The sequence below is a fragment of the Phodopus roborovskii genome, unplaced genomic scaffold, assembly GCF_943737965.1.
Source record: "Phodopus roborovskii unplaced genomic scaffold, PHOROB, whole genome shotgun sequence".
Classification (NCBI taxonomy): domain Eukaryota; kingdom Metazoa; phylum Chordata; class Mammalia; order Rodentia; family Cricetidae; genus Phodopus; species Phodopus roborovskii.
In genome coordinates, this window is record NW_026126482.1 from 25,228,629 (window position 1) to 25,255,422 (window position 26,794).

At 41.3% G+C, this 26,794-nt stretch overlaps 1 protein-coding gene and 1 pseudogene across 3 annotated transcripts in view; one reads left to right on the plus strand and one right to left on the minus strand.

Annotated features, from left to right (window-relative positions):
- The window catches only part of Fars2 (phenylalanyl-tRNA synthetase 2, mitochondrial), a 415,828-nt gene that overhangs the window by 146,226 nt on the left and 242,808 nt on the right, over positions 1-26,794 (minus strand). The window lies entirely within an intron of this gene.
- LOC127229340 (glyceraldehyde-3-phosphate dehydrogenase-like) lies at positions 6,194-7,291 on the plus strand (annotated as a pseudogene).

The following is a 26,794-nucleotide window of genomic DNA, read 5'->3' on the forward strand; positions in this document are numbered from 1 at the left end:
CTGTATTGCTAGCTTTGTCAGCACAGCTGGTTCAAACCAACAACAGGTGATTCAGAAAACCCAACACAGCATAAACCATAAGAAGAAAATGAAAAAGGCAGTTCTGGTAAGTTGTCCAGGGATGGCCGAGCTCCCTCCAGAGTGAATCTTCTGGCCATTTGAGAGAATTCCAGAAACACCAACTCTGAGCCCTCATATGGCACTCAACACTCTGTAATTCCTAACCCTATTTTAATGTTATCACACCCCTGCAAAGGAAAAGACCACACCCAAGCTTTCTCTTAGATGGAACTCAGTGGAGTCAGGGGAAGCTTCAGCTGGGAAAGGGATGCAATGCTGAGTACAGACAGCATGAGGGTGGAGACCGATGGAGGGGGACTGGGGAAGATGTCACTTAGGCCTGGGAGGTGGCATAGCTCCAAGTCATGGGTTCTCAACCAGGGATTTATCTGTTGCAAATCCATCTGTTTGCTGCCCAGGGGACACTGTTAACAGCGGCGACAACATTGCAGCCCCACATTCTTATAAGCCTAGGATTCTTGGACTTCCCCAACCACAGCCTATTTGCTGCCTGGCAATGTCATGAGAAGTTTAGCCTAAGCCTGAATAAAATGGAATCTAATAACCTCCTATACGCCATTCCTCAGAACTTCCTCCCCAAATAAACCAAGGACTCAACATGCTTTGCAGAGCTTCACTGCTATTCCCTCTTGAAGGGGGCTCTCTGTTTCTAAGCCGGATTCTGACAAGCCTGACAAGACAACATTTCTTCTTGGAAGTGTTTTCCATGCTCTTTTATTTCTTTCTCTCTCCTCTCTCTCTCTCTCTCTCTCTCTCTCTCTCTCTCTCTCTCTCTCTCTCTGCCTCCTTTTGGAGATGGCGGCTGTGGAGGGTGGGAGAAAGGGAGGAAACGGACTCCTCATTGAGTTGTAGAGTCAGTCGAATCTGGCTTCCCTTGCTTTACCCGCTGTCTCAGTCTCAGAGTTAGGACAATTTCTGTGTTGATGGGCAGAAGCCAGAGAGGGCAGACAGCTGGGTCCAGTATGGAGGTACCCTAGGGGAAAGTGTTCCCAGAGAAACATGTGCTAGTGCTGAGTTCTCGACTGTGCTGTGTATTTGAGCCCACAGTCAACTCAATACATCTGGAAGAGGGAACACTGGGTATTTGTCTCTTCTGAAAGATGATAAGAAACCCCAATGCATAGGGAGCCAGTGTATGTCCAAAGCTGAAGCACCATGGAATCTCACTGTCCCCTGGCTTCACATGCATCCTCTCCACCCTCATATTTACCCACAAGGCCCAGTTGTATAGAACTGTCACTTTTAAACATACAAGGTTTGCTATGCCCTTTCAGTGTGCTAGGTACTCAGCTAAGGAGTCTATACACATTTTAACACATATCGATCAAAGCCCACCTTAGGAGGTATGAACTATGGTTTCCTCAGTTTACGGAGGAGAAAATAGTGTGGGCTGTTTTCACCAAAGTCACACAGCTTCTAGGTGGAGCTGAGCCATGACCCCAGCCTGTGTGACATCAGAGTCTGTGCTTGTAATCATTAGGATTTGCCAGCTTATTTATAGCTGCAGAATACTTATTTCTTTTTCAAATATGTCCTGTATCTCCACACATAAAACCTTTAAATCACATTTATCCATAAAATGCAGAAAGGAAGATTTCACTTAGGACATTTATGCAGCGTCTATTTTCACAAAACTCTTTGTGACTGTGTGTTTTCAGTGTCAGCATCCAGGCTGAGCAAAAGCCCACTGGCACTCCCAGACACGGTGTGTCCCATGGTGCTTCATCTAAGGCTTACGAGTCACTGCAGGGTGGCTGCAGCCTGGCACGTTTGCATAGGTGACCAAAGCCAGCCTACAGATTGAACAGGCATTGAAAAACATGCCGCTGCTGAGTGAAGCTATGGGAGTTTTGCTGTTTTCAGAATTAAAAATGATTCTTCTATTGCCGTGCTTACTGGCAAAGACAAGGCAGTGCTGCTGAACATTGTATGCTACAGTGCGATGATTAATCCCCCAAGTCCTTACTGTATGCTGGCTTTGTGTCACATGCTGTCCTAGTACTTCCAAGGAAGGCCACACCAGACCCCACTATGGATGCTGACGTGGAGCAGAGAGGCTGAGTGGCTTTCCGGGATTGCATTCATGCGGTACAGAACAGGGTGGCACTAGGCAAGCCACCTCCAGTCCCTGGCTCTTCATATACACACAACCCTATAAACATGAGCCCCAACAATGTCTTGAAATATATCTGCACTAGAGTGAGTCATTGCTGGCCTCACCAGACTTACAGAGACTCGGGCCATTAACAGCAGTCTATAGTACAATAAAGTGGACTTTATAATTAAATGATGAATACGTTTCATGTATTCATGAGTGTTTTGCAGGCAACACTATCCCCTGTAGAGTGTAGGCTGTTTCGACTCATGACTACACAGCTCACTAGGGCTGTGGTTTCTCCCTTGCTGCCCAGTGTCACAAGAGAAGATCTGAGTGCACACTGCTAGCCTGGGAAGAGATCCAGGTTAAAATGCAGCACTGGGTTAGGTAGAACTCTTTGTCTATCATGTTCCCTAGCATCATAATAGGCAAAGGAGAACACACACACACACACCCCACAACTATGCTTTCTGCTTTGTTTTGGGGACAAGTTCTTATTATATTGCCCAGGATGGGCTCAAACTGACAACCTTACTGCCTTGGCATCCTGGGATCACTACAGGTGTGTGATGGGAGATGTCATTCTGTAAATGTTTCTCATGCTGGTTAATGAATAAAGCACTGTTGGCCAATAGGAAAGGAAGATAGGAGGGGCTAGGAGACAAGTAGGAAAGAGGAAGTAGTAAAGAGGAGTCAAGATGGAGAGGCTGGAGAGAACAGAACCGCCATTCCTCTGCTCTCGGTAAGACCACGTGGAAATACATAGAAATGGGTTAATACTTAAGACAGAGCTAGCCTATAAGAAACAAGGAACTGACCAACAGTATAATATCAAATACAGAGTCTCTGTGCGTTACTTGGGGCTTGCACAGCGGCAGGACAAGACTAGGCGGCGGGAGGAAAAACCTTACTCCTTACAGGTGTGTGCCACCTATAGTATCCAAGCCAAGGCAGTTTCTACTGAATGTGCATCACCTTTGCAGCACTATGAAGTCAACACTCCTACCATCAACCACAGTAGGCTGGGTAGGCTGTGTTCCAGCCTCTATGACAGCAGTAATGACAAGGATAAACACAGCTCTTGAAAAAGCTGAGAAACAGCCATCACAACAGCCTGGCCAGTAAGGGCCAGCTCTCTGTCTAAGTCTATAGGAAAACCATAGAAAAGGTTAAGCTGGAATGCTATAAAGACATAGCTCATCTGAGACAGTATCAGTTCTCAGGAGCTGACCCCCACATCCAGGGTATGAAGACAAAGGTGCACAAAAGGAAGCAAATGTGCTCTTAGGACACAGCTAGACCTTAGTTGACTTGTGATCCCTGAAGGTCCTCAAGGTTGCTCAGAGATTACAGCATTAGATTGGCGGATCCTCCCAAGGAATTATAGATAAAAGTATCTAGAAAGTCTGCTCTCTACTGACACTGAGATAAATGTTGATTACTGACAAGAGATGCTCAGAGTAAAACCTCCTGGGATGAGGAGAAATCTAGTGGGCAGAACCAATGGAACATTCTGGTTTAAAGGAAGAAAGGCTTTCCTTCTAGAGCAAAGGAAAGGGGCAGGTATAAGAGAAATGACAGCAGGAAAGCTGGCAGACACCAACAATCTCACTGTCAGTGTGCTCTGGTTTTCATACAGTTTGTAAAACTGACAGCTCATTGGCCAGTATCATGTTGCTTTGTGTTTTCAGATGCATGAACTATTAATATAGGAGGGTCAGCATCACCTGCATCTCTAACTTTCTTTGTGGCTACAGTAGTGGCTGTATTTGATAGGGGCTGCAATACCCTACTACCCACAACCATCCTGAGCCCCTCTGCCTATCGCACCGGAACTCTTAACATCTTTACATCCAATGCTTGTCCCCTCACAACACTGGCATTGACACTAAATTCAAACACTAACAACAGGTCAGGATAAGGCTGCCAGTGGGAGAAATCAGGGCCATGTTTTGCAGTAGGGGGAGACCCATCCTAGAGAGGTCTACATGCACATTTTCCCATGAAAATAAAACACCAGTTATAACCACTGGTCTTTAGTATTTCCAATCTCTTCTCCCTTTCCACATCAAAAATGAAAGTTTTGTATTTTCAAGCACATAGTTTACATACAATATATAATTTAACAACACATATTAAATGTGTGTGTGTGTGTGTGTGTTTCCACTTAACAACCTAGTGAGAATGTATATATCTCTGCCTCCTAAGAATACTGACACTTAAAAGAGTATGCAAGTAGGCCCAGGTAGTAAAATAGAGATTTGGACAAAGGCAGGACACTCCCAAGATTATTTATTTATTTATTTATTTATTTATTTATTTATTTATTGCGTGAAGACAGGATGTCTTTCTTAAGGGGGTTTCCACTTCTAGGGAAGATGGTGGACTAGAATGGGTGACTGATTACAGTATGGGAATTGAAAGGACTAAGAATATTTTTAGCACATCATCTTGTACCTCTCCAACTCTGGAATGATCAACGCCACAAACCTCTCCTACTGTCAGACATGTGGATTTTACTAGGTGCTGGACTTGCTGTCTCAGCAATTCCAAGGACAGCAGCTGCACCTCCACAATAGGGGTTCCCTGGGCAAAAGAGGTAAGGAAATTTCTACCAAGAAATAAATAAAAACAGCACTTGTAGAGATTTCACAGAAAAGGGTTCCCAGGGCCTACTGCCAGGGCCACCACCAGTACCCAGACTGGGAAAGGCAAAGCCTCAGGAGCTAATCATGAACTCTGAAGAGAACTTTGGCCACTGCATGGCCGCCAAATTGCCTCTGACCCCATGGGAACACAGAAATTGTGGCTGGGTGGAATTTGTGTTAACTACCCACAGGCCGCAGAACAGAATCCATGTGGGGAGCCCATGTGAGAAGAATGGGGCCCACTTAAAAACAATACTGAATGTGGCCTATACCAGGAACAAGGAGACCAGACAGAAGATTCGCCAAGGAGAGAAATCAACATTCAGCCAGTGACCTCATTTCCTTATGTTTCCGCTCAGTGTACCTTCTCCATTGCAACCATTCTTCACCTGCCAGGGATTCCAGTGTCCTTTATTTCCTCCAGTTCTCCTCCTTCCCCTACATCTTTCATCTGTACAGGAGAGCATAATAGCTGGCCAACACTGGCCCCTACAGTTCACGACTCTCTGTCTTTGTCTCTCTCCCCATCTCTCAAACCCATTCTTCTTCCCACTGCATTTGTCAAAGCCCAGAAGCTGACCTAGTTATGAGTACATATCTTTACCTCCTCTCTATAGGCTACTGTTAACCACAAGCTCCACACATCTACCCCATTTTTCTATTGCTGCAATTATTCCCAATTTGTATATGTCTTTCTCCTCTATTTGTCATTTAATAACCTAATACTTGTCACTACTCACCTGACTGCTTCCTAGTCTCTTTTTTCTCTTTGCAGCCAAACTGACATCTTAGTTTATACAGGAACACCGAGGTCCCTTTACTTCCTATAAACTATTCAGTAATTAACAGATTTCATTTTGCAGTCACTTATCACTCTATTATTGGAATAGGTCAATTACTGGACAGTGGCTGTTGCTGCAGTAAGTACTTAACTCACAAAGGCAGATGGGAGATGGAGTCTAGTGCTTGGAACACTAGTCTAATAGACAAGAACAGCATTACACCTCTACTACAATCTAGACTCTCTCAAACAATGCAAACAGACCCACTAAAAGAATAAAGGCAACCTTAATTAAAAAAACAAAAACAACAACAAAAATCAAACAGCAGCAGCAAATCATAACCAACAATATAACCCCAGATAGGTAGATCCCAGGGACATGTTATTCAACAACATGAAAAAACAGAATGATTTATCTTTTCCCCAAATTACCAACTCCATATTAATGACAGTTGATAAAAATAATTGAGATGAGATGCAAAATTCAAAGGAATGATGGATTATGTAAATTGTTTATCTATTTATTTTTTAATCAACAAAAAATTGGGAGTCAGATATGAGGGTAAGAACCCAAATGAGGCTCTCTGCTCCTCCCTGTTCTAGAGACAGCCGCATCTTTTCGTGCATTGCCAGCCTTGTTTCTGAGACACAATGGTGAAGGTCGGAGTGAACGGATTTGGCAGTATTGGACGCCTGGTTACCAGGGCTGCCATCAATTCTGGCAAAGTGGACATTGTTGCCATCAATGACCCCTTCATTGACCTCAACTACATGGTCTATATGTTCCAGTATGACTCCACCCACGGCAAGTTCAAGGGCACAGTCAAGGCTGAGAATGGGAAGCTTGTCATCAACGGGAAGGCTATCACCATCTTCCAGGAGCGAGATCCCACCAACATCAAATGGGGTGATGCTGGTGCTGAGTATGTTGTGGAGTCTACTGGCATCATGGAGAAGGCTGGGGCCCACTTGAAGGGTGGGGCCAAGAGGGTCATCATCTCCGCCCCTTCTGCTGATGCCCCCATGTTTGTGATGGGTGTGAACTATGAGAAATATGACAACTCCCTCAAGATTGTCAGCAATGCTTCCTGCACTACCAATTGCTTAGCCCCCTTGGCCAAGGTCATCCATGACAACTTTGGCATTGTGGAAGGACTCATGACCACAGTCCATGCCATCACTGCCATCCAGAAGATTGTGGATGGCCCCTCCAGGAAGCTGTGGCGTGATGGACATGCGGCTGCCTAGAACATCATCCCTGCATCCACTAGTGCTGCCAAAGCTGTGGGCAAGGTCATCCCAGAGCTGAACGGGAAGCTCACTGGCATGGCCTTCCACGTTTCTACCCCCAATGTGTCCGTCGTGGATCTGACATGCCGCCTGGAGAAAGATGCCAAGTATGACGAAATCAAGAAGGTGGTGAAGCAGGCATCCGAGGGCCCACTGAAGGGCATCCTGGGCTACACCGAGGACCAGGTTGTCTCCTGCGACTTCAACAGTGACTCCCACTCTTCCACCTTTGACGCTGGGGCTGGCATCGCTCTCAATGACAACTTTGTAAAGCTCATTTCCTGGTATGACAATGAATTTGGCTACAGCAACAGGGTGGTGGACCTCATGGCCTACATGGCCTCCAAGGAGTAAGAGCCCATCCTGGACCATCCACCCCCAGCAAGGACATGAGCACAATAACTATAAATGTGGTAAAACAACTCAAAGAGGACTCCAATATTTTCTGAGGATACAAAGACAACTGAATGAAATAAGGAAGTCAAACCACAACATGATAACAGAATTTAACAAAAAGATACTGAATTTAACAAAGAAGTACTGAAGAAACCTCAAACCAAAACCATGGTAAAAATGAAAAACACCAAGGTCAAATAACAACTTTTGTTGAAAGTCTCACCAACAGACTATCAGGGTATGAAGACAAAATAGAAAAATTGAGTCAATCATATATAAAAATAGAAGAAAATTTCCCAAAGCGAAGGAAATAAAGGGCTATCCAGATACAAGAGGCACACAGAACACCAAATCTGTCCAAAATAGAAACTCCTTGTATCATATTATAGTTAAAACATTAAAACACTGAAAGCCACAAAAGGGAAGGGTTAAGGAACATACAAAGGCAAGCCATCATAATAACTGTTAACTCTTCAATCTAAAGCATGAAACAAGCAGGGCTTGGATTCATGTCTTTCTAGTGTCACATGAATCAATCAAGTCTAATATACCCACAGAAACTACCTGTCCTAATAGATGGTGAAAGAAAACCTTTTCAGGATAAAAGCAGGCTAAAGGCACTCATGACTACAGAGCATACTATAAGGAATGCCTTAGTCTGAAGAGAAAGATAAACACATTCAAGAAACTAGATGAGAAGGAACAAATGATACCATGACACTCTGTATTGGCCAGTGTTCTCTAAAGGAACAAAATTGATAGAATGAATATGTGTGCATGTGTGGGCATGTGCGTGTACATGCACGCGCACACGTGTAGTAGAATGATTTCCAGGCTTATAGGTTGTGGTACGAGTAGTCTAAAAATGGTTGTCTCCTGAGGAAATGACCAAGGATCTAGTAACTGTTCACATGAGACTGGATATCTCAGCTGTCCCAATTTAGTGCTGGAACCCCCAAGTAAGTCCCACAGAGGTACCAATCTTCAGTGTACACTGGAATCCAGAAGTGGGTTCTGATCCAACAACAGGATAGATGAACTTGCCAGTGAGAGTAAAGGCCAGTGAGAGTAAAAATAGAACGCTTCCTTTTTCCATGTCCTTTTCTATGGGCTGTAACCAGCAGGTGTGACCCAGATTTAGGGTGAGTCTTCTCACCTCAAACAATCCAATAACAGAAAAATCCCTCATTAGGGTATTCCACTGCTCGTTAGTTAGTCAATACCAGATACAGTCAAGGTGACATTATCTAGCACACACTTAAAACAAAAGACCAAGAAAATCCCAAACAATACAAAATGAACAATGTGACAGAGAACAATATATGCCTTTCAATACTAATTCTGAATATCAATGGCCTCAACTCAACCATCCAAAAAAAAAAAAAAAAAATAGAGACTAGCAGACCATGTTAAAAAGCAGAATCATTCTTTTCTATGCCTCCAAGGAATCTATTTTACCACCCAAGATATTATTTTAGAAAGGACAGAAAAAAGTATTCTAACCAAATGGAACCAAGAAACAAGCAGGTGGTGCTATTCCACTATCTGACAAAAAGACTTCAAACCAGTTCTTATCCAAAGGAGGGTTCCACCATACTAAGCGAACGATCCACCAATCAAGTGGAAAATACAATTCTAAATATAATGCCAAATATATGTGACTCCAATCTGTAAAGCAAACATTACTAGATTTAAAATCACAGATTAACCTAAACAGAATAACACTGGGTGGCTTCAATGCCTCACGCTCATCATTAGACAAATGAACCATACAAAAACTGAATGAATAAATAAATACTGGAATTAAAACATTTATCAAATGGATTGAGTAGATACCTATAGACTATTCCATTGAAATACCAAAGAACATACATTCTTCCGAGAACATCATGAAACCTTCTCTGATCATATTAGGACACAAATAAAATTTTAACAAGTATAGAAAAACTGTGACAATATTCCATACTTTATCGGACCACAATAGGATGAAGCTACAAATCAGCAGCAAGAGAAACTAGGAAAATACACAAACTCATGGAAACCAAACAACACATTACTGAATTATGAATGGATCATTATTGAAGTCAAGAACTAAAAGGCCCAGCCAGGTAGTGGTGGTGCATGCCTTCAGTCCCAGCACTCGAGAGGCAAAGGCAGAGTCAGAAGCAGAGGCAGGCAGATTTCTGTTAGTTCCAGGCCAGCCTGGTCTACAAAGCTACACAGAGAAACACTGTCTCAAAAAACAGAGAGAGAGAGAGAGAGAGAGAGAGAGAGAGAATTAAAAAGCCCTATAATTAAATGATAATGGAAGTACAACTCATCCCAATCTATAGGATACAACGAAAGCAATCCTAAGAAGGAAGTTTATGGCTCTAAGTACCTACATTAAAATGTCAATCCAGTTACAGTGGCACACATCTTTAATCTCAGCATTTAGTAGACAGAGGCAGGAAGATCTCTTTGAGTTTGAGGCCAGCCTGGTCTACTGGTCTACATAGTGAGTTCCAGGTAAGCTACAGCTCTGTAGAGAAATCCTGTCTTAATAAATAAATAAGTAAACAAGCAAACAAACAAACCAGAGAGATCTCAAATAAATAATCAGGTGATTAATCTTAGGGCATTAGAAAAACAATAAATCAGCATATTGAAAGAAATAATGAGGTGCGGGCAGAAATCAATGAAATAAACAAACTATAAGAAACAACAAAAGAATTACTTGGTTCTCTGAAAAGATAAATAAAATCTATAAACCCTCAGCCAGATAACAACAACAAAATAAAATACCTAAATTAATAAAATCAGAGATGAAAAGGAAAACATAACAACAGATACTGTAGAAATCCAGAATCATGAGGACACACTTTAAGAGATGTACAAGCAACAAAATTGAAAAATATAAAAGCAATAAGCACATTTCTAGATGTAGATGATTGAATAAAGTTAAACGAATGAAGTATTTTAAACATACTATCACAACTAATAAGATGGAAGCAGTAATTAAAACTCTACCACCCAAGAAAAGCCCAGGGCCAGATAGATTCAGTGCAGAATTCTACCAGATCTTTAAAGCATTAACACCAATATTACTCAAATTATTCCATGAAATAGAAAAAAAGAAACATTTCTAAAGACTTTTTATAAATCTAGTATTACACTGATAACAAATCTGATAAAGATCTAACTACACCAACGGAATTATAGGCCAATCACCCTGATGTAAAAATTCTCAACAAAATAAAAACCACTTGTAAATAATTTCTATGAAAATATCTGTAAGATCATGCACTATGATCAAGTCATTATCATCTAGAGATGTAGGGATGTTTCAACATGTGCAAATCAATACATATAGTTCACCACATAAGGATAGAAATCACATAATAATTTCAATTGATACAAACAAAATAGGCCTTTGACAAATCAGATATCCCCTCATGAGAAAAACCCTGGAGAGACTAGGGATGGAGGGAACATATATCAACATAATAAGTCTATAACACATATATAGTCACCATCATGTTAAATGGAGGACAAATCAGAGCATTCCTACTAAAAACAGAAACAAGACAAGGTATACACTTTCACCTCCCTTGTTAAATACGCTGCTTGACACTCTAGTTAGAGCAATAAGAAAAGAAAGGAAAATAAAAGGGACACGATGGAAAAGGAAGACCTCAAAATATCTCTATTTGCAGATTATTCTACAGATGCCTAAGATTCCACCAAAAAATTCTTGAAGGGGACAAACTTCAAGCAAAGTGGCAGTTTACAAAATTAAAGTATCAGTATTCTTCCAGGATACAAAATAACCAGTCAGAAAGAAATCAGGGAAGCATTCCTATTCACAGTAGCAAAACAAACAAAACCAAAACCAAAACCCCTTGGAAACATTAATCATAGATTTCAATATTATACTTTGAACCTCTTAGAAGAGTAGAGATGGTACTTCAGGACACAGGCTCAGATCAGGCAGCTCTCAGACATCAGTGGTTAACACAGAAACTCACAGCTGCTCAAAGTGCAGAGAACAAGCATCAGCAGAGTGCTCAGCTACATGTAGATATCTGTATCCCTCTCCCACCAAGGCTCAGGGGGTCATCTTGGAAGAGTAGGGGAAGACTGTGTCAGCTAGCAGGCAGAGACTACTGAGTGAAACTGTTTCCAGACAAGACAAAACTGTAGCACCCATGTGGTTGCCTGCATAAGATCAAGCCAGTTATCATTCAGGCAGGGAGCAAGAAGGGGCTCATGAGCACCACCACCAACAGAGAAGCTATGGAGAGTTGACGGATTCTGGAGGAGGGAAAGGTCAAATTTCTTTAAGGATGTGGTCCTGGTAAATTGACACTACTCCAATGGATGGCCCCATACCAAGAAGTACACGGGCAAAATTAACTGGAGTCTATGGGTTGTAAGAAGTACGGTTTTTCTGCCCTGCCGCCGCCCGGTCTTGTCCCGCCGCCACGCCGCCAGCCCCAAATAACACACAGAGACTCTGTATTTGATACTATGCTGTTGGCCCGGTTACTTGTTTCTTATCGGCTAGCTCTGCCTTAATTATTAACCCATTTCTGCTGATCTATGTATTTCTCTTACCGGGGAGCCGGCGGCATACTGCTTTCTTTAGACTCTCCATCTTGACTCCTCCTTACTCTCCTTCCTATTTCCTCCTTGTCTCCTAGTCCCTCCTATCTTCCTTTCCTATTGGCCAACAGTGCTTTATTATTAACCAGTATGAGAAACATATATACATAATGACATCTCCCATCAATGGGTTATTAATTTAAAATTTAAAAAGAGGACATGAAAGTGATAGGGGTAGGGAGGTAGGGGTGCATCCGAGAGGAATAGAAGGTGAAGATGATCAGAATACATTGTTTGGACTTCTTCAAGAATACAAATGTAAAAAGAAATGGAGCAAAGTTCCACAGTCCAGTAAGACCGGGAATGAATGAACATTTCCCATCTTTATTATAAGGTTTCTCAGAACCTTCAAAGTACTAGTAACCTTGCTGATATTCCAAAGAAAGGAAGTTATTTCTCATATTTAGTCATGAAATATGAATCATGGAATATTGTTGTTCTATGTAAAGAATGGTCCAAAGCAGTCATGCTTTGGTTCTGAATGAGTGATAGTCCTAAGTCTACAGCAAGCAAGAATAGAAGAACACAACAGCAAGAAGCAGCAGAATAGCAGTCATTCCAGCAGGAATGAATGAAGCAGCCCAGTGAAAATGGCAGAGGGAGCCCTTGTTTGATAAAGCGGACCCCAACAGAATTTTACCCCCACAGATGAGCCTTTGAAGGAAAAGAATACATATGGAGTAGCAAGTAGATAGCAAAAATTGTCATGCCTTTGGAGCCCAAACTCTCAGCAGAGACCACTAAGGAGGCCTGCTGAAATAGTCAAGCTGGAGTTCCAGATTACAGGTTTCTAGGCAGAGCAGAACACTGACTCCAGGACTGAGCTCCGGCTTCTCATTCCCAAGGCAGGAATATTTATATAGTGGGAAAAACAATAGTAACCTGTGTTGGAAATGTTTTCAAGAGTGTAGCATTTTAAATCCCCAAACTGTTAGCCATTTTCTGTCCTCCCTATAATAGCACAGGGGTTAGGCTGAGCCAGGATTAGGAATTTTGAATGACACTGATGTTTCAGTCAAGGACAAGGAGGCCCTCTCACTCCCAGAACCTGCTTTCAACAAGTACAATCAATACATGCTAATTTACATCACAAATATAACCCAGTGGAAAGGATGGGTTTTGGAAGATATTCTGGTTAGCTTGACATCACAGGCTAGAGTCATGTGGGAAGAGGGACTCTCAATTGAGAAAATGGCTCCAAAAAATTGGCTCAGAGGCAAGCCTTTGCAGGCTTTTTCCTGGTTAATGACTGATGTGGAGGTGGGCAGGCACTGGGCGCCACCACTGGGCAAGTGGTCCTGAGTTGCTTCAGAAAGCACACTGAGCAAGTCCATGAGCAGCATTCCTCCATGGCTTTGATGTCAGTTCCAATCTTGAGTGACTTTGCTCAACTTCCCCTGAGGATAGGCGTAGCCTGAGAGTTAATATGCTGAAAGAAATGACTTCTTCCCCAGGTTGCTTTTGGTCATGGAATTTTATCACAACAATTGAAACCCTAACTGAGACAGAGTATAAAGAAACATCAAATTATCAATTGAGCAATACATATTTACAGAAAATAAATCAAATGTTTATAACTCATTTCTGTAAGGGATATTTCATTTACAGAAAACTATGAGTTTATGATTACACCATTTTCTCATACTTACAATACTCTTAATTGAAATAATTCCTATATTATGATTCTATTCATATAACACTATACTAACTATAGCTCTAATACTTCTAGAAAGAAAAACTGCAACCATATATTATATATTGATGCTTAGTTACTGATATATTCCTCAATGCAATCTTTATGGGTCAGCAATCACTGTATTCCCACTATAGGGATAAAGAAAATTAGGTAAAATTAGGTAAAAATAGTGTAGAAAAGGTAAAATGAGGGCTGGAGAGATGGCTTCTGGTTGTTCCTCCAGAAGACCTGAATTAAATCCTCAGCACCCACATGGTGGCTTACACCATTGATGACTCTAATTCATGGGATCTGATGTCCTCTTCTAGTGTGCATACATAGAAAACACACCCATATACATAAATAAGTAAACCCTTAATTTAATAAATTTATAGCATAAAAAGGTCCATGAAAGGACAAATGTCAGAGCTGCTGAGTAGCACTGAAAGACAAGTATAAATGTTGTCAGATACCAAAGTATAGGCTAAGTATTAGTATATCTTAATATTAAAAGTCTTCTGGGCTGGGCTGGGAGATGGCTCAGCCATTAAGATCACTTGCTGTTCTTCCCCAAGATCCTGGTTCAATTCCCAGAATTCACATGGCCACTATCAACTGTCCCTAACTCTAGTCTCTGGGGTTCTGAGGCAATTCTAACTTCTGTAGGCACTAGGTACTATGTGGCATACAGACATACATGCAAGCAAAACATCCACACACATGTAAAACAATTAAAAAGAATTAAAAATGCTTTCTGTTCATTAGTCATTTGATGACTATTTCATGTGGCAAGTCATACAGCCGCCAGTTAGGCACATCTTTTGATTAATTGCATTCCTTAGTCATAGTGGTCTTCAGTGAATCACTAAAAACAATGCTTCTAAACAATGTGGTTTATGTAAACCATTACACAAGGATTTTTAACACACAGAAGCCTATGCAAAGTACCAACAGAAATTAATACAGAAATGTATCTGGCAAATACTTGAAAGAGAATTGTCACCTCTTCCCAAAGTAATCAAAGAGGAAGGAACTACTTTCAAATTAATTTTGCAAAGCCAGCATTCTCCACAAAACCTCTATTGAGGTTTCATAAGGATCAGGAGAAATAACTTACAACATAGACAGATGAACACCAGCAGGCTCCTGGTCCCAAGGATGCCTCCGGATGTTCTCCTGTCCCTGTGTTGCCAGCAAGAGAGCTCCTGGAGCCCATTCCTCAGACTTCTCCCCCAGGTAACACCCCCAATGGCTGTGGTCTGTGCCACAGGTACGCGGACAAAGTGAATATCTCTCTACAAACCTCAAGATAATAAAATATGTCATCCAAACAAACAAAAAAGGGCATCACAAAAAATGAAAATTATGGATCTGACATACTGCTAATAAACAAGGATGCAAAATTCTTTTTAAATTCATTTAAATACCACATTATAAGAACTGCTGGGTTGATTAAATAGGGTTTTCCTTAGGATACAAAAATGATTCAACACATGGAAGTGGACCTATGTGACAGACTGCATTAACAGAATAAAGGATAAAAATCAAATTGCAACCTCCAAAGACACTGAAAATACATTTGATGAAATGATCCCTTCAGAATAGCAACACTATAGTTTAGGTATAGAAGTGTAACAAAGCAGATGAAAACATGGACTTGCAAGTTTATCCATGTTTAGAGGCTCTTGGGTGGGGTGGGGTGGGGGTCATCCAAACGGCTATCTGTGGCAACTGGGGGAGCTTCCCCTTTGACCTGCTGTGATACAATGCAACAGCTGACTAAGTGACTGAGGACACTCACCCTCTTCTTCACACAGCCCTTCTCCTGATCTTCCTACCGACCACCTCTCTGGACTTGGTATTCCAACTTCTAAAGAGAAGCAGGTGTGAAACACAGACAGAGACACACACAGACACAGACATAGACACACACACACACACACACACACACACACACAGACATTCACACACACACCAACACACACACCAACACACACCAACACACGCACACACACGCACACACACACACAGAGCTAGAATAACTTGACTTGTTTAAAGTAGCATGTTAAGAAAACTTGGCCTAACTTGAAGAGGTCTGAATCAACTTTCAAAGAAAAAGTTAAGAGGCTGCATGCTGACAGTTCCAATAATCTATTATCTTCTGCTAATCTGCCTCGTTTCTTGTTTTTGTTTCTTTGTTTTCCAGTACAAAGCAGAACAGCAGATAATCTAAGGTTGTGGTAACTAAAGGAACATATCTCAACATATATATTCTTACCATATATGAAAAGACCACAGCTGATGTTATACTCAAAAGTAAAAACATGAAAAGTATTCCTCCAGGATAATCTGCATCAAGGCAAAGACACCCTCTCTCATCACTCTCCTTCAACAAAGTACTAGAGCTCAAACTAAAGCAACTAAGAAAAAGAAATAAAACACACCCACACTGGGAAAGAGGAAATTGTTTTTATTTGCAGATGACAGTATCTTATACAAAAAAAAAAAAAAAACTTGCATTAAAAACTGTTAGAGCTGATAAATGAATTAATCCATTGAAGTCGAAGTTCTGTTCCTATGATAACTTTTCAAGGCAACCTATGGAAGAAAGTTCATTGGGGTTTACAGGTCCAGGCTGCAAATGTCCATCATGACACAGAAGCAGAAAGAACAAACTGGAAGTAGGTGAGGCTTCTCACTCTAAACACCCACTCCCCAGCAAGGCTGTGCCAGTTTAACTCTCCCAAACAGTGCCAAGGACTTGGGATCAAGCATTTAAATGCCCAACACTACAAGGGGCATTTCTCATTCTAATCACCAAAAATACCAAAGCAACATACAAAAATCTGTTGCAGTTCTGCATAGTAATAATTAGTTGTCAAAACAAAAGTAAAAAAGGAAGAAAGTCCTCTACATAATAACATCAAAGAAAAATATTTTGGAGTTAAATAAACCAAAGAGATGAAAGATTTATAAACTGGAATAAATTGAAGAAGACACAAATAAAAGCTCTACATCCTGTATTCAAGGATTAAAAGAGTATGTCAAAACACTCATGCTTGTGAAAGGGATCTGTGGAGTCAATGAATTCAATAAAAATTCTAATAGCACTTTTTTTCAAGATACAGAAAAAATACTAAAATTGATAATTACACAAGGGCCACAGCATTCTTGAATCCACATAACAAAACTAATGAAATCATACCACTGAATTTTCATACAACATACTAAATTGCAATAACCTAAACAGTATTGTAGCAACACAGAACAGATGAATGGAACAGATAGAAATCTCAGAAACAATCTCATTTAGGTGGGGTAATCAAAAAATACACAACAGGGAAACCACAGGTTTTTCAAGAAATGCTGTTAAGGCAAGTGAGCATCCACATGCAAAGAGAAAGAATTTAAAAGTTTATCTTACATCCCATATAAAAGTCAACCCCAAATGAAGGAAAAAATTTTAAGATTTGAAACCTTACCTTAACTTTACATAGCACAACACAGGAATAAAATTCTACAACATAGTTTTTGTTTGTTTGCTTGTTTGTTTGTTTTGTGTGTATATGATATACAGGTCCAAAAGTACAGACACAAAAACATTTGACTACATCAAAAAGCATTTCACAGCAAAGAAAAAATAACAAAAGGGCAACATATGGATGGAAGAAAATATTTCCAAACATTTATCAGAGCAAAACTCTACAAGTCAAGGGATCTCCAACCAAAAGGCATATTAAGCCATTACAGATGCAGGCCAGAAAATAAATGAATGAATGAATGAACGACTTGGTCCTGGAACAAGATCCTATAAGCAGTAAGAGGCATGAAGCCAAGATTTCTTACATCCAATTTTTGAGAGATGTTTGTAAATTAACTTCCCTTATTTTTTCTTCCCTTTATTTTCTGACCTTTATGGTTTACAGAAATCTCAAAATTTTCTTTTATCATTATATAACCAATAAGGAATACATACCCAAAATATATTAGGAACTACACAAAAGTAACAAAGCTAAATAAATGGCTCATTTTTAAAAATCAGTCAAAGGACTTGAATAAACATTTCCTCAAAGGAAGCATATGAATTTCCAAAAGTATTTGCAAGGATGCTCAATGCTAACCATGCAGGCAATGAGACATCACCTCCCATCTGCTATGATGGCTATGAAGATGGGAGAAAGGGAAACTTATCAGCAGAGGGTCTGTGCTCGTTTTGTTTGAGGGGCCTCAAAACAGAAAGAGAACTACCTTATGTCCCAGCTGTGTCATGACTGTGCACATCCAAATCAAGATCAGAAGATATAAGATCTGGAACCCTATGTTCATTCTTACAGCTGCTAAGCCATAATACCAATCTAAGTGTCATCAACAAATGAATGGGTAAGTAGCATGCAGAGTACGTACACACACACACACACACACACACACACACACACGCTTACCAGTGGTGATGTGATAATTTGACTGCAATTATTACAGTGAAGTCAACTAAGTTTATGCCTTGAATTTATATATTTGTATTTCAATTAAATATTTCTAGATAAAAATAACATTAAAAACAGAAATACTGAAGGTTTTTAATCTACAGAAGACTAAACAGTTACCCGAGACAATTCTTTCTTTTTACACATAGTCATTCCTAAAGGTCTCTGGCACTGTTTTGTTATGACACAGAATATAGGACAAAGAATATTACAGCAATAAAAATGAAGAAGCATTTTTCTTCCCTGGGCTGCTCCTGTCATTTAGTTTCTGCATATCCTAATTCATATTCTGAGCAGAGAAGGAAGTGAGAGCTGGGGCTTTATTAACCCATCGCAGCCCCTGCTCTCAGCTCGGCACTGCTGCCTCTAATTATGCCTCTCACAGAGGAGCATCCCTGGCTGCTCTCCATGCACAGGATGCATGCTGTAGCTTTTGTTTTCAGGGATTTATGTCAAAGACCTCTTCATTAAATGCTGTGGGAGGGCAGATGCATATCTATGGCAGGTTAAAACAAAGCCCAACATGCTAATAAAATAGTCATCCGGGAACTAAGCCAGTGAGAGACCCTAAAATGATCCTTTTCCAAATGGTGCAACATAGACACATACACACATACACCCATACACCCCCCCAACACACACACACGCACACACACACGCACACACCCCACACACCCCTCATAGGAAGTCAGGGAGAAAGAAGAGAAAGAGGGGGAAAGAGAAAGGAGAAGAAGTACTAGGGTAGAAAGGAAAGCACAGACTGGGGGTGCTTATTTTAAAAAGGTTTTTTAAAGCCACTTAAAACACATGAGACTTCTATGCTGAGGGAAGATCACTCAGAAACTGATGGCTGGTTGACACAGAAGCCCAACCTCCAGCTTTGCTTGGTTCCTCGTTTGTTTTGAAGGTGTGGGACAGGGAGATGAAGATGCTGTACGGTGACCAGATGCCTTTAAGGAGATTGCTGATTTCTGCAGCATCCTCCTGCAGCTTAGATAAGTCCCTGACAGTAAGGAAGAAGGAGAGTGGAATTATGATCAAGGAATGGCATTCAGAGTCAAGGGCCAGGGCTGTCTGCAAGCTGGCTGCAGTGACACCTGGTGAGGACGGTGTTGGCCTGACATGCTAGGGAGGGTCAGAACCAGAACATCTGAAATTTTGCAATTTTTGGAATACACATACATACATACATACATACACACACACACACACACACACACACACACACACACACACACACACACACTGAGTAAAAACTGTAACACAGGTCCCACAAAGAAAGAGCCACTTGCCTGAGTCCAGGTTGACAGTGCTCACAGGAGTACAGACTAGCTGAGCTCCCACACTGACTACTTGGGGCACAGTACCAGCTATGTTTCCTGTCTCTGTCTCAGTTTCCTCTTCTGTAAAATGAGACCATTAAGACTTCAACATCTAGTGGGCTTTTCATGTCGTGCTTACAACAGAGCCTGGAAGCAGGACACAAAGAAAGTTCTGCTAAACAATAGATCTAGCAGGGCTGGTGGTGCCTGCCTTTAATCCCACACTGGAAAAGCAGAGGAAGATGGATCCCTGTAAATTCTAGGCCAGCATGGTTTATATAACAAGTTCTATGACAGACAGAGATACATAGTGAGACTCTGTCTCAAAAAACAACAACGAAAGACAAATAATCATATTTGTAAATATAGATGGGATGGGATTGCATTTCTAATAAACAACAAGTTTACTAATAATTTAAACAGCAGCAATGGTTCTCTGCGAGATTTCAGGATGCCATGTAAATAAAATTACCTAGAAGTAGAGCCACTTTTATTCATTGAATAACTAGGGAAACCAAGGCAGATTTAAGCATGTACGATTCTTCTCTAAGTCTTGCAAATACAACCCAACTGGCTGTGACCAGAGCTGACACTTAATATACAATGGTGACCAGAGATCTACCTGTGAATTTGGTAGACAAAAAAAAAAAGCGTTTTTTGTGTTAATTACATTCACGTTACAGAGGCTAAACAAGAAGAGTGGTATACTCAGTATATGGTACCATTCTGTGTAATGGCACCTTTTAAGCATGGGAACACACATGTGTAGAGTGGGTGACTGTAAGGATGATGGAATGAGGGTTGAAACCACATTGACAGACACTGCAGCACAGTTATTTCTTGAAGCCCTTCATGTGTTGGCCAAAAACTCACAGAATATGCTTCACATGGCTTTAGGTGAGTGCTGCCTTGAATATACTCAGTTGTCAAAGGTAAGTCAGCATGGCTCATTGCAGTGTCTGCTAGACTGAACTCAGTTATGTCTGAAATTGTTCCAGAAACTTCATTATTAGTCTTTGTCTCCAACTTTCAACTCATGCAAAAAAAAAAAAAAAAAAAAAAAAAAACTGTCATATTTTTCTGAAAGACAGTGCATTTTTTTTAACTTTGAAAAGGTCATTTTGTTCATTGGATAAAATATGATTAAATGTTACCCAGCTGTTGAGGGGCACACAGAGAAACTTAGTTGTCTAATGGCAAAGGCTCTGCCACAGACCATCAGACTGAATTGTACAGAACTGCTATTTAGTGACTGTTTTTGGCTGCCTCAAATACTATTTTGTTTTTGTTTTTTTTTTTTTTTTTTTTTTTTTTAATGCTTCTACCTGATAGCTGTCTAACTCTGGTCAAATTTCCAAATTCTCCAAAAATCAATTTTGCTTTGTGCAAAATAAGGACAGTATTAGTACTTGCTCTATGGTAAAACTGTAAAAATCATAGACAGCATCTGGCAAGCACTTGGCAGTCACTGTGGGTACTTGAGTACTTAATAAAAGTTAGTAGTTATTCACAGTAAGGGAGTAGCATCTGGCTCTGAGGCTGACTTGGATGCCTGAGCAGAGAGTGTCTCATTTGGGTTTTGTTTCAAACACACAGCAGAAACAGCCCCCTGTGCTGGCCCTGCTGTGCACAGGCAGAAGGTGCTTGGCCCTTGTTCTTTTACTCTTTGGCACTGAGAGCTGTTTCCACAAACCAGCTGCCAGATGTAGAGGAACCCAGGTCCCAAAGCACAGAATAAGCAAAGTACACACCTTGCACACACCTGGCTGCAAAACTGCCAGTGTGCAATGCCCAGAGTGATGGTGCCCTGAGGGACTACCTTCAGCAACACACAGGTGACTCTTTCAGGGGCACCATTTGCTGGTTACACCGATGGCTGACTGAGATTTTAATACAAAGTATAAGAGAACCCAGCTAAAGACTTTCTGAACCAACCTCACCACACCATAGCCTCCTTTCCTTTCTCTCTGTGTGTATTCTCTTTTCATTTTGAAGATCTGCCATGCACAAAAAAGAGAAAGAGAGACAGGTGGTTTCATTTTGAAGGTTTGCCATGTATGTAAGAGGGGGGGCAGAGGGAGGGGGAGAGGGAGAGAGAGAATGTGTGTGTGTGTGTGTGTGTGTGTGTGTGTGTGTGTGTTAGTTACATGGAGACCAGAAGAGGCCATCAGAATCCCCACATGTGGAGTTTATAGGTAGTTGTGAGCTATCCAACTTGGGAGCTTGGAACCGATCTCTAGACCTGTGTAGGAGCAGCAAGCTCTGTACTTCTGACAGACCTGTCCAGCCCCAAGTTTTTGTTTTGAAAAAATGTAGCCTCCTGCATTCCTAGTCTAAGGTGCACAAGACAGATCCTCTGCAAGGGTTTCCAGTGTGCTGACTTCCCCTCCAGCCGCAGGACGTGCTCTCGAAGGCTGAGCCACTCTGAGTGCTAGGTGCACACAGCCTCTAGGGAACCTTAAGGTGATGAGCTAATGCTGCAACCCACTTGTGGGTGCCCTCATCACCTTGCACACCTTCTACAACCCTCCCACACAGTCTTTCTCGGCTTTCTGTGAACCCTCCCTTGCTGCTGTGAATTGCAAATCCTTAATTCTACACACCCAGGATGTTCCAGAATAGATAGTTCTCTCAACAGCACTGCTTATCTTTCATATTTTTAAGAAATATTTTTTTGGCAACCCAAGCTTTTCACTAATCACACATATTGACAGATTTAGATTTGCATCTGATAACAGAGCTAAAAGCCAGAATTGCAGTGTAAGTATGACAGCTACCTGAAATGGGAAGGTCAAGCCTCAGTTCCCTGACCATCTTCCTATCAAAAATGGTGGTCCCCGAAGCACAATAATAATTCACACCTTGAGGGCATCAAATATGGACCTGATCACTAAGTGAGTTCACAGGAAAGGCCTTAATCACGGCTATAATATATGCAGGGGCAGGTATTAGGTCTACCTCACTGAGAATCTCTTAGATGGTTGCAAGGCCACATAGTAGACCAGTCTGCTGCCCTTGTAAGCATCTGGGCTGCAAGAATGAAGGCCCAGCCATTAGAAGAGGTGTATTCTGTCTCTTTATGATTGCCTTTATGGATGTTGACTAAATAACCTGGAACCTTACTTTCTTCAAAGAACAATCAGAGGTAATACTACCTAGAGAATCAATCATCTGTTCCATACTCTTGCTATAGGCCCTAGGTTCTAGCAAGCAGGGGGGGGGGTGAAGGAGGGGGAGAGAGAGAGAGACAGAGACAGAGAGACAGAGAGACAGAGAGAGATCAGAAGAAACATAGAAAAACAAAGGCCAGGATTTATCTTGATCATAAACATGAGACTCTGTTTTTAAAGGGCTATGCTGAGTTGCAGTAGATTTGCAGGTATGCCTTATATCATCAATCAACCAGTGAGAGTGTTGTTATAGTAATGCCTTATATATTTAAAAAAATCAAAAACCATCAGTGATTAAATAGGATAGAAGATGTCAGTCACACACAGGTAGGTGCAAAATTTCATATTTAATGTAGAGTACCTTAATAGACAAAAGGAAAAAAATAGTTGAGGAAAAACAATTATGTTCTACTAATGCAAGAGAGGAGGTATGAAAGACAAGATGGTGGGCAAAATTTAAAAAAAAAGGCATCAAAACACTATTTTTATTCATTGACTGCTACCTTTAAATTTATGTAGTAGTGCTTATTATTGCACAGTAAAAGAGTTTATGTGCCAACCTCTAACATACCCATTTAAGTATGTGCCTAGTATTTATTTGCTATACTAGCACAGACATTTACAGCTATAATATCCGAGATTTACATAACACTTTTTATGTTGGCACTGTGCTAAGGATTTGTATTGTATTTAAGTCCCTTAATCCCCTTAACAACATTCTCCGACTAGGAGGAATTAATATTCTTCTGCTTTTACAGGTGAGAAAACTTAGACTAACGCAGTGTGGCTTGGGACTTGAAATCAGATGGTTTGCTCCAGAGCTCATGCCTCATTGTCAGCCTTATTGTTGCTTCCCCAACACACTGAAACTTCTTTACAGCTCTTTGCACAAAGACGGACAAACAGGAGCTATGGAGACAGTTTTGGTTGAATACAGCCTCAATACATCCCAGAGTCCCCTCACTAGAGTGATTATAGCCCTTTCCAGATGTGTCATGGATATGTGAGGAATCAAGGCCTTGTATCCTCATGGAGAACTCATTGTGGGACACCAATGCTCAACAGGTGTTAAGGAAGAGCCACTGGGGAAGGTTCCACAAGACACAATGGAACAAATGGCTATGGAACTTCAAGAAACACCACCTAAGGTCAATGGAAACCAAATTGTTTTTCGACTCAAACTACTACTTCATGTTTGGAAGCCCTACTTTTGGCGTCCATATTGATTGGGGAAAGGAAGTTCTTACTCCCCTGCAGTTTCAGGAAACACCTTAGAGTGAAATATCATTAAATTTTATAGATACTATTGTTAAAGGAAAAACAGGAAAATATCAGACTTAACATCAAGTTCAGAATAATAGCTCAAGCTCATCACCATCTGTTTTCCCACCCCTCCTATTAGATTGAGACTTTTGAGGGATTGAGTCTTTCCTCCTCTTAATGGAAAACAGTATTTAGAAAGTGAAGTTATCAGTTGCTCTATGAACTAAGCAAACACACATGCACAACACTCTATGTTTAAACAAATATATTTCCAAGGCCTGCTTAGGCAACTTAGCAAGAGCCTGTATTAAAAACAAGGTATGAGGGAAGATGCTAGAGAGATGGCTCAGTGGTTAAGAGCACTTGGTGCCCTTGAAAGGACCTCTTGCAGAGGTTCTCAGCACCCACATGGCAGCTCACAACTGTCAATCCAGTTTTAGGATATCTGATTCCTCCCAGGGTACTGTATAGACACGGTGAATGCACACACACACACACACACACACACACACACACACACACAAACACAAACACACACACACCACACTAAATGAACCATCCAAACGATCCACAGACTCATATTAATTTGCCTGATTCTAACCTAATAAGGGCTTAATTTTGTCCTTTCTAGTGTGTATGTATGTATATATGTATGATGTATTATGTATTTTTGAGGCAGGTCTCAATATGAGTCCTGGTAGGCCTGGAATTCACTAGGTAGATCAGGGTGTCATTGAATGAACCTCTGCCTCATGAGTGCAGGAATTAAAGTCTTGCACTACCACTATTTCTATAATTCCTTTGGCGTTCCATTTTCAATCTTTTGCTTTTCTAAGGAGGATATAAAGCTATATAGAGAGAAGAGTACAGCGCATGAGTGTTCATCACCATGGTTTTCAAAACAGACATTCCTGTCAAAATACAAAGCATTTCCAGTGGCCCCACGAAATAGTGTGTCTAGAAATAACATAGACATGCACAAGGACACAGGAGACAGTTGAGCACATGGTGAGAATCACATCTGGCATTAAGCAGAAAAATGTTGACTCGGTGAATCAGTAAATCATTCACTGCAGCAAACAGAAGTGTAGGACTGTCAAAAAGGAGGCACAGCACATGCTTTCCCACATATGCAATCTAGACAAAGAGACATGAAAGAAAAGGTGGGCATATTCTGGAACAGAAGGGGCACCAGTGGGAGCAGGGAATAGGGCTGGATATGATCTAGGTACACTGTGCATTTAAGCGAATGTGACAGTGAAGCCCACTATTCTGTACAATTAAGACATGCTGCTTAAAAAAAAAAAAAAAAAAAAAAAAGAGCAGGAATAAGGGAAGCAGAGCAAGAGAAACTAGATAGGAAGGGATGGTTAGTGAGCAAACAGCCTGGTTAAAATGGCAAGGCGTTCTAAGTAATGGTAACTACTAAGAAGGTGTAAACAGGAACAGGACAGGAGCAGCAGCAGCAGCAGCAGCAGCATATGGAATGGCAGGAATGGGAAGATCCAAACTCAGGGAAACACATGGTTACCATGGCAGTGTGACTTGGGACTTCTAAACTATGATGCAGGAAGAACCTCAGAGTTTGTGAGGAAGCAGACAACTGTATTCCATCAACAAAGGTCAGACAACTGGATTCCATCAACAAAGGTCAGACAACTGGATTCCATCACCAGAGGTTCTGGCAGAAGATCAAGGATGGACAGAAAGTTACAGGGAAAATTCAGAAATGGAGAAGGAAATGGAGGTTTTCATATCTACTCCCTTTAGTCCCCGCCACACCCCCATTGAGGAGATGAAATTACCAGTGATGGAGAAGTAGTACCAGGAAGCTTCAAAGCATACCTTAACATCAAAATAAAAAAGAACAATTCAAATTGGTATAGGAGAACGCTTCCTGAACATAACTCCAGGGGCACAGACACTGAGAGCAACAATTAATAAATGGGACCTCTTCAAACTTAGAAGCTTCTGTAAGGCAAAGGACACAGTGGACAAGACCAAATGGCAGCCCACAGACTGGGAAAAGATTTTCACCAATCCTATATCCGACAAAGGGCTGATCTCCAAAATATACAAAGAACTCAAGAAACTAGTCAACAAAACACCAAATAACCCTATTTAAAAAAATGGGGTACAGAGCTGAAGAAAGAATACTCAATAGAGGAAATCAAAAAGGCTGAAATACACTTAAGAAAGTGAAAACTCAACCCAAAGAAAGGTCTAGAAGACAGGAATAGAAGACAGCAGAGAGAGAGAGAGAGAGAGAGAGAGAGAGAGAGAGAGAGAGAGAGAGAGAGAGAGAGAACATAAAAGAGGGAGCCATTATTGGTTTGAAGAGAAAACTGAACCTAAAGAAAGGTCTAGAAACCTACAACACTGCCACCAACTAACAATTTAAGCATCCATGGATGCTCTTCCCGGACATAATTGCCCTTCCTGGATAGTGAGATCAACAACTAACTTATCCATGGAGCCCTCACCTAATACCTGTTGGAAACAGAAGCAAACACCCATACCTAAACACTGAGTCAAACTAGAACCCAGATGCAGATGGAGAGGACAAGGCCAGGTTGCAGAAACACATAGAGACAGCTTACCTGAACAAGGAGGAGCTAACGCCCCCCCCCCCAGACTGATAGCTGGGAAGCCAGCATGGGACTGACTCAGGCCCCCCTGTATATGGGTCTCAGTCAGAAGGACTGAGCAGTCTAAGGGACCTCAGACAGTGGAACCAGGAGGTATTCCTGGTGCACAAAAGGACTTTGTGAACACATCCCCCATGGAGGGATACTGCCTTAACCTAGAGACAGGAGAGAAGTCCTAGTCCCTACTTCAAATGACCTGTCAGATCTACATGACCCCATCTGGATGGCATTGCCCTACATGTGGAATTGGGGTGGGGGGATGGGAGGGGAGGGTGGTCAGGATGCATGTGAGGG